The following is a 7,221-nucleotide window of genomic DNA, read 5'->3' on the forward strand; positions in this document are numbered from 1 at the left end:
ACACACACACACACACACACTGCAAGCTGAGCATCGGGGAAAAACATGAATCACAATTTCTTTGCTTAAAATTGATATCATAAACAAACAAAACAAACAAACAAAACAAATTGGCAGTACTAAACATAGATCTTTTTTACACCTATAGCACATTGGGCCTCACCACAAGCATGTAAACATAGAGGGTTTAATGAAGAGAAGGGAGAGCATTGCAGCGCATGGGAGCACTTTAAAACCTATTTAATACAGTCCATGTTTAAAACTCACAGAAGAAATTTTAATTCAAAGTTAAAAAATTAAATCGTGAACAGGGTGAATCGAGATTGCAATTTTATAACGATTAATCGTGCAGGCCTAACCCACACAATACTCACAAAAGTATGTCTCCTGAATCCATTCTGTGTATATGTACACATGCACTTGAATCCAGGGTGGAAAAATTACAATCATCGTCTTAATCTCACTCTTCAACACGCATTTATTTCCCACATGTCGGTTATGTTGCTGTCCCCAAACAGTCATCAGCTGGTTCCACTAATCCGGGGATCATTTTGACTTTCTCCCTGCTGCTTGTTCTCGGTGAGATTTTCACCGTGGGAGGCCGGATATTGTCGAGGATGTTGTGGAGACCCCACATGTGGAATAATCCTCTGAGCCCTTTTTGGAGAGGGAGGCATTTAGTGTCAGCATGCCAGGGAGGGAATTTTCCACCGGAGGGAAAGCTACTTCCAGAGCCAGTAGTTGTGAATAGTTCAGGATAGTGAGTGTGACAGCAGAAATGACTTTTATTTAAATTGTAAAAGTAGAAGATGGTCTGATCCTGTCTTTACTCAGAATGCTTTGCTTTCTGTCAAGGGTTGAAGACTCAGATTGTGTCTAATTCAGGGAAAACAAGGTTAAGTTTAACGTTTTAGAGAACTACATATTAACTCAAGATCCAGGTATAAATACTCATGTAAAATAGAAGGATTATTTTCATTAGATCCTATGGTCATAACTATTTTATTTCAGTGATTACAGATATACTGCAGACCACTCAATAATGTATTGATTTCTAGTTTCTCTGAAGAGTCTTGCACTAGCCTGTGTGTAGAACATTTTCCAAAAATTGGGAGTTTGTGTGCTGCTCATATTTGTCCTGTTAGCAAGATTATACTCTCACATTCCAGGAAAGCATGGTGTTAGAGCTAGCGTGGAGGGAGTACTTGCAACCCTTTGCACGTTTGAGAACTGAAAAAAAAGAAGTCTTGCTGTCTGGAAATCAAACCTCATGTAGGTACTTAATGTGGAACTTTATTTCAACTTTATTTTCAATTTTGAAGGACTACACCACCTTTTGTTGAAATGGGGCTTATCACGGTGTCTCCCCTAGCTGAGATAGGTGGGCCAAGGCATTGTTTTAGTCTGGTGCGGTGCAGTTAGCTTAGCCTTATCCTATTTTGCTGGTTAGCATGGTGTGAGTAAAAGTGAGCCAACAAAAAAAACAAAAAACTAAGTACTTCTTGTGGTCTGTGTATTCACAATGGGTACAAATAGCAATGTAGATTAAGACTAGACGATTTCTAGACTAGACGAAATACCGGTAACACATCAACTGCTGGTAAATACTGTTAATAAGGCTTAGAAGTTTTCTGTGGCACTTAAGAATTAAACCTGGCAGACTGACCAAGGTGAACAAATGTAGGAAAACTACTGCACTGTGTGCAGTGTGTAGTGTGTACATTTACATGTTTGTTTGTATTATTTGCATCATGTATGTCTAAAGTGTGGGAGTCCGGTAGACTCATGAGAACTAAAAACCTCAGATACAGATAAAACAGTGTATTTGTTCCACTCCTTTTATAGTGTGTGTGTGTGTGTGTGTGTGTGTGTGTGTGTGTGTGTGTGTGTGTGTGTGTGTGTGTGTGTGTGTGTGTGTGTGTGTGTGTGTGTGTGTGTGTGTGTGTGTGTGTGTGTGTGTGTGTGTGTGTGTGTGTGCATTCACTGTCTGCAGACAGGCGGTTTGTTTATGACTAGCGTGATTCATGCGTCTATAAAGATGCTCTGTTACTCTCACATAACAGAGTCAGTCTAGTCAAGCTGAGTTAGATCACTGTTATGTTTTCAGTGTATGAACATTTAAACTTGGCCATATCTAGAATTTGAAAAATGTTTGTATTAGATCTGCTTGGGATGAAAGGAAGGAATGATGTTTAGTCTATATATTAAATTAGCTGTGTTATAATCGCTTTGTCATGAACGGGAAAGAACATTCAGGATTCTAAAAGGCTCATAAACGTTTATCATACCACTATTTTATGGCATTTTTGCTTTATTTGTATGTTGCTGTATGTTTCCTGGTCATACAGTCCCTTTTTAGTACCAACCAACAAAAAGTGAAGACAATCCAAAAGTTACAAATTAAAGGCCTGAAGAAAATACACTCACAGAAAATACAAATACCATGTTGTATGTTGCCTTTCTCAAGGTTAAAATCAAGTTAATATTACTGCGCATTTGTTTTTTTATCACCGCATCATTTTTGATGATGTGCTAGGCTCCAGCTAAGGAAAAACATTTTTTTTACCAGTGAATGATCAAATGATAAAATGTGTTTATTTTGTGTAACCAAAACAAATAGGATGAAACTTGAAGCTGGAGCCAAACAATTATCTACATTATTAGTGATTACTAAAGTTCTGTATGTGGTTGATCATTGCAACTCTGTTGTTGTAGTTGAATTCCAGGATAATTACATCACAACATATTTCTGAGCAACTCTTCCTGTTGTGGACAAGAGCTGGAAAAATGTCGTTCCTATGAGAATAAGAAATATTCCTGGACTTAAAAGGAGTGTGTGTGTGTGTGTGTGTGTGCGTGTGCGTGTGCGTGCGCGTGCGCGTGTGTGCAACGGGGGGTGGAGAGATACCCGACCCGGGTTTGGACAGATGTGTAGATGGATACCCGACCCGGGTTTGGACAGATGTGTAGATGGATACCCGACCTGGGTTCGGACAGATATTTATAAATGAAGTGCGGGTCGGGCTTGGTCACTTCGGCGATATAAGGCATTGAACATTTTAAATTTAAAACGGCTTATTATGTAGCTAGGTGGAGAGATCAGCAACCACCCGGAGCTCGGGGTCCTTGCCCGCGGCATCCTTGCCATTCCAGCCAGTAGCAGTGAGCGCACCTTCAGCGCTGCTGGCAGGACCATTGAGCAGAGGAGGAGGTCCACATTGTAGCTTTGGCAATTTTAGGTGGGCATACTATGTTAATTTAACTTCAATTGTCTATATGATTGGGCCTCTTGTGTGTACCTGTGTTACCGTGCGCTTGTTGCCCCCTGTGTGCTGATGTGCTCATCTGTTGAAAGGCTTTCCACACAAACAAACGTACATGTGCCATTAGTATATGAAAAAAAGTGATTTTAACTGTGTCTGGCTCGGATTGGGCTCGGACATAAATATCTTAATGCCTGTTGGGCTCGGGTTGTGTTTGGTTCCTGCTCTGTTGGTCGCGGGCCAAGCTCGGACAGAAAAATGCGGCCCGATAAACAAAATCTTCTCTAACTTAATTACTTGGTAAAACACAATTCTTATAGCACCCTGCATCAGACGCAATAATGATATCAGTTTTATTTAAATCTCCACCCTGGCCCACTTCCTCACACTCTCATACACTGAAGCAAACAAATCTGATCTGGCAGCTGGTCTGGGCTGTAATCAATCAGGATATTTAAGCCGGAGGAGGACTTCTATGGCACTCCTCTATTGGTCGATCAGTGGTGGCATGCCACACCATCGTCACTTAAGAGTCGGACTGGGCTTTAGATTGATGTATGTTAACACTGACTCACACTGTTACATCTTGCTGAAGAAATCTGTGTGTGTCACCGCATGGATGACTCAATGATTTTGCACAAACGTTCAGCTTGACACCAACCATTAACTGATGCCAGTGGCTCATTTTATGACGTGGTCATAATTCACTACACTGAGACTGGTAGCACGTGTGCACACACACACACACACACACACACACACACACACACACAACACCCCACCCACCACCAAAACACACACACACAACACCACACCACACACCTTGTGGTTTCAGGTGGGGCCCCCTTGGTTTTTATAAGTTATAATAATCCTGTGACTGTATTTTCCTTTTCAGACCAAGGATATGTCACAGCTACACACACACACACACACACACACACACACACACACACACACACACACACTGCGAGCTGAGCATCTCTACCGCCCTCTGCATGCTTACACACTGTTAACACACACACAATAGTCACAAAAAGCATGTCTCCTGAATCCATTCTGTGTACATGTACACATGCACTTCAATCCAGGGTGGGAATATTATAATCATTGTCTTAATCTCACTCTTTAACACACATTTATTTCCCACACACTGTGAAGCAAAAATGAATATGTGTTCTGAGTCTGTATTTCAACCATATTATGAAGAACATACTGTACATTGTTTTCAGGTAACTAATAATATTTTGCCAAGTCTGTGCTTGTACTAGCTTAAGATCCAGCATCTCCTCCACTGACAAACTTAAGCATAGAATCTGCATATCAGAAATAGATCATAGATTTTAAAATAATGTGCGACTTTGAGAAGCGCCATCGCTGCTATATGTTGTCTGGACTGGTCCAAAAGAGGTTATTTCTGGAAAGCGTTTAATTTTGCGCATAAGCAAATGAAGGCATGTTCACGCACAATGCGGTGATCTTTTCCAAGCTGAAGTTTTAAAACAGTTTCTCCTTTCCAAGAATGAGTCACAGAACGCAGCCCTGGAAGACATAGACAGACCGGCTGACTGTTTTTTGAAACCACATAATATACTAGCAGTGCTGATCTGGCTGAAATGTAGCATATTGTATGTGGTATGCAAACTACCTGGATGTCGTACTGTTTTGGAAAAAATCTCAGGACCGGAACACCAAAATGCAAACCGCTGGAATGGTCGCAATAAATGTGGCTTACCACTGTGGGAAACTACTGGAAGCATTTTACATCAGCACACAGGGGACAATTTTCCTCTGCTAATTCAATTCTTATTAATTCTGTGTAGATTTTGAATATAGGCATTTTTAGGAAAATTGATGATGAATCACAAATTGCAAGAACCATTTCACAGTTGAGAAGCTCCACAAACTAATGCGACAGCCCACTGGTGCCTGCCGGGGTCGCAAGCTAGCCGGCCTGTGATGCTCAAAGACCCCGCTGTGAGCTGTTAGCTGTTAGCTGACATCAAACTTGAAGAGGAGGAAACACAAGTTAACCTGATTACTGTCCTTGCATTTTACTTCCGAAGTGTGTGTTGCTTCTCTTTTTGGTGACAGGAAAAGTTTGGCTTCATCCTCTCGGAGAAGTTGTAAACATTGACAGACGTGGGGGAAGCAGGGTTTATGCAAGTTGCGTATAGAGTATTGGCTGCTCAACTATTACTATGCTACAGTAAGCTCTCTTGTGGCACATGTAAGCGCTTTTGGGGGCCCTCTGGTGACTTAATCAGCAACTTAGTTCGCTTATGCATCGTGCCGGCTCTGTAGAAATCTCCTCAGAGTCCTCCGTCTAGTATAAATGATCACATAGGGTAACAAAGAGGGGTGTTCTGACCACTCTGATGTAAATTAAGAAAGATTATGTTTTTTAACATAATTTTGTGTACAGCAGTGCCCCTTTTTGTCTAACCAGCAGCAGTACTTTTAGTTTAAATTTCACTTTCAGTTGTACATTTCCATCAGAAGTCAATTGATTGTGCTGCAGAGCAGAGTGCCAGTTATGTTTTCTCCGGCTGCATTTTTCTTCCTATGTTGTTGCCTTCTTCGGTCACTTTTTGTCTATAAGTACTGTATGTATTTCTAAAAAATGTTAAAAGGAATTGTACATGACATATCTTTGGTTTATTGGAGTTTTCTAATGTCACATTACTAAATTGATAGTTAGCATGGCTATTGGTTATGACTTAGTATATTCTGTTGCTATAAGTTGTGGGTTTGCACTCTACTTTGGGTATCTGTATTGGTTTCATCTCATTTACAGTATATTTGTCTGTTGCTCTTTGTCACAGTTTTACAGCATTAAACAATAAGAAAAGTAAAGTTTCTTCGTCAAACCCCAAGAAAGGTTAGGTCTTGTGTTTTTGGAGAACTTTACACTTTTAGCTTACTGTCGAGCTTTAAAGAAGCTAATCATTGCAAGGACAGTATAAGGGCTGTGTTTGAAAGTTTTTTTGGAATAACACATTAGCACCTTGTAGTCTGACAGTTTGATGGATAGAGAGAGTTTTGTGAGTCAGAACAACTTGAACTTTGACCAAGAGCCACCTGCAGTGCAAATCACCACACACGTCTTAGCAAAAACACACAAGCAGGAACTAATTAAACTACTTAAGATACATGTTACCCTTTAAGTAGCTTTAAAGTTGTAGACCTTATGTTATTTCACACTGTCTGACATACTGTATACTGTATATATTTCATGTCATCTTGTTCTACCTCCCTCTATCAGATGAAAATATTTTAGATTTATTTGTGCTTCATTTCATACATACAACCCTAAAAGTCAGCCTGACGTATCAGTATCTTTCCTAGGATTTCAAATGTATTCAGAATGTTTGGCTGTAATGCACAAGTTTGTTGTGACTGTCCTCCCAGCAAGTGAATGAGGTTTCAAACTGAGTACAAATATTTGAAGTAGTATTTAGAGCCTCACATATTCACCCTGTCACCCTGCAGAGTTTATAGCATGCACCGCCCCCTTTGGAAAGCTGAGACCTGACATTGTCATTGATTGTTCTCAATCATCGTCTGGAAAGACCAGGTAATTTCAATCTTAAGGTTTCAGCACCATGGGTTCTTCTAAGCAGTTGTCTAGAAAAACTGAAACTGAAAATAGTTGACGCTCACAAAGCAGGAGAAGGCTATAAGAAGATAGCAAAGCATTTTCAGATGCCAATATCCTCTGTTTGGAATGTAATTAGGAAATGGCATCAGGAACAGTGGAAGTTAAAGCAAGATCTGGAAGACCAAGAAAAATATCAGACAGAACAGCTCGCAGGATGGTGAGAAAAGCAAGTCAAAACCCTCGTTTGACTGCACGATCCATCCAGAAAGACCTGCAGACACTGGAGTTGTGGTACACCATTCCATTATAAAGAGAAACTTGTACAAATATGGTCTTCATGGAAAAGTCATCAGAAGAAAA

General features: G+C 40.4%; 1 protein-coding gene and 1 long non-coding RNA gene across 3 annotated transcripts in view; one reads left to right on the forward strand and one right to left on the reverse strand.

Annotated features, from left to right (window-relative positions):
• LOC116690030 (uncharacterized) overlaps window positions 1-3,401 on the reverse strand; it is a 17,058-nt gene extending 13,657 nt beyond the window's left edge. The window contains exon 1 of the long non-coding RNA XR_004332147.1: window positions 3,300-3,401. This is a non-coding gene — a long non-coding RNA (uncharacterized LOC116690030). The remainder of the gene's footprint in view (window positions 1-3,299) is intronic.
• LOC116690025 (metal transporter CNNM4) overlaps window positions 1-7,221 on the forward strand; it is a 43,182-nt gene that overhangs the window by 24,970 nt on the left and 10,991 nt on the right. The gene's annotated exons all lie outside the window — the stretch shown is intronic.

This window comes from Etheostoma spectabile, chromosome 5 (assembly GCF_008692095.1).
Source record: "Etheostoma spectabile isolate EspeVRDwgs_2016 chromosome 5, UIUC_Espe_1.0, whole genome shotgun sequence".
In the NCBI taxonomy this organism is placed as follows: domain Eukaryota; kingdom Metazoa; phylum Chordata; class Actinopteri; order Perciformes; family Percidae; genus Etheostoma; species Etheostoma spectabile.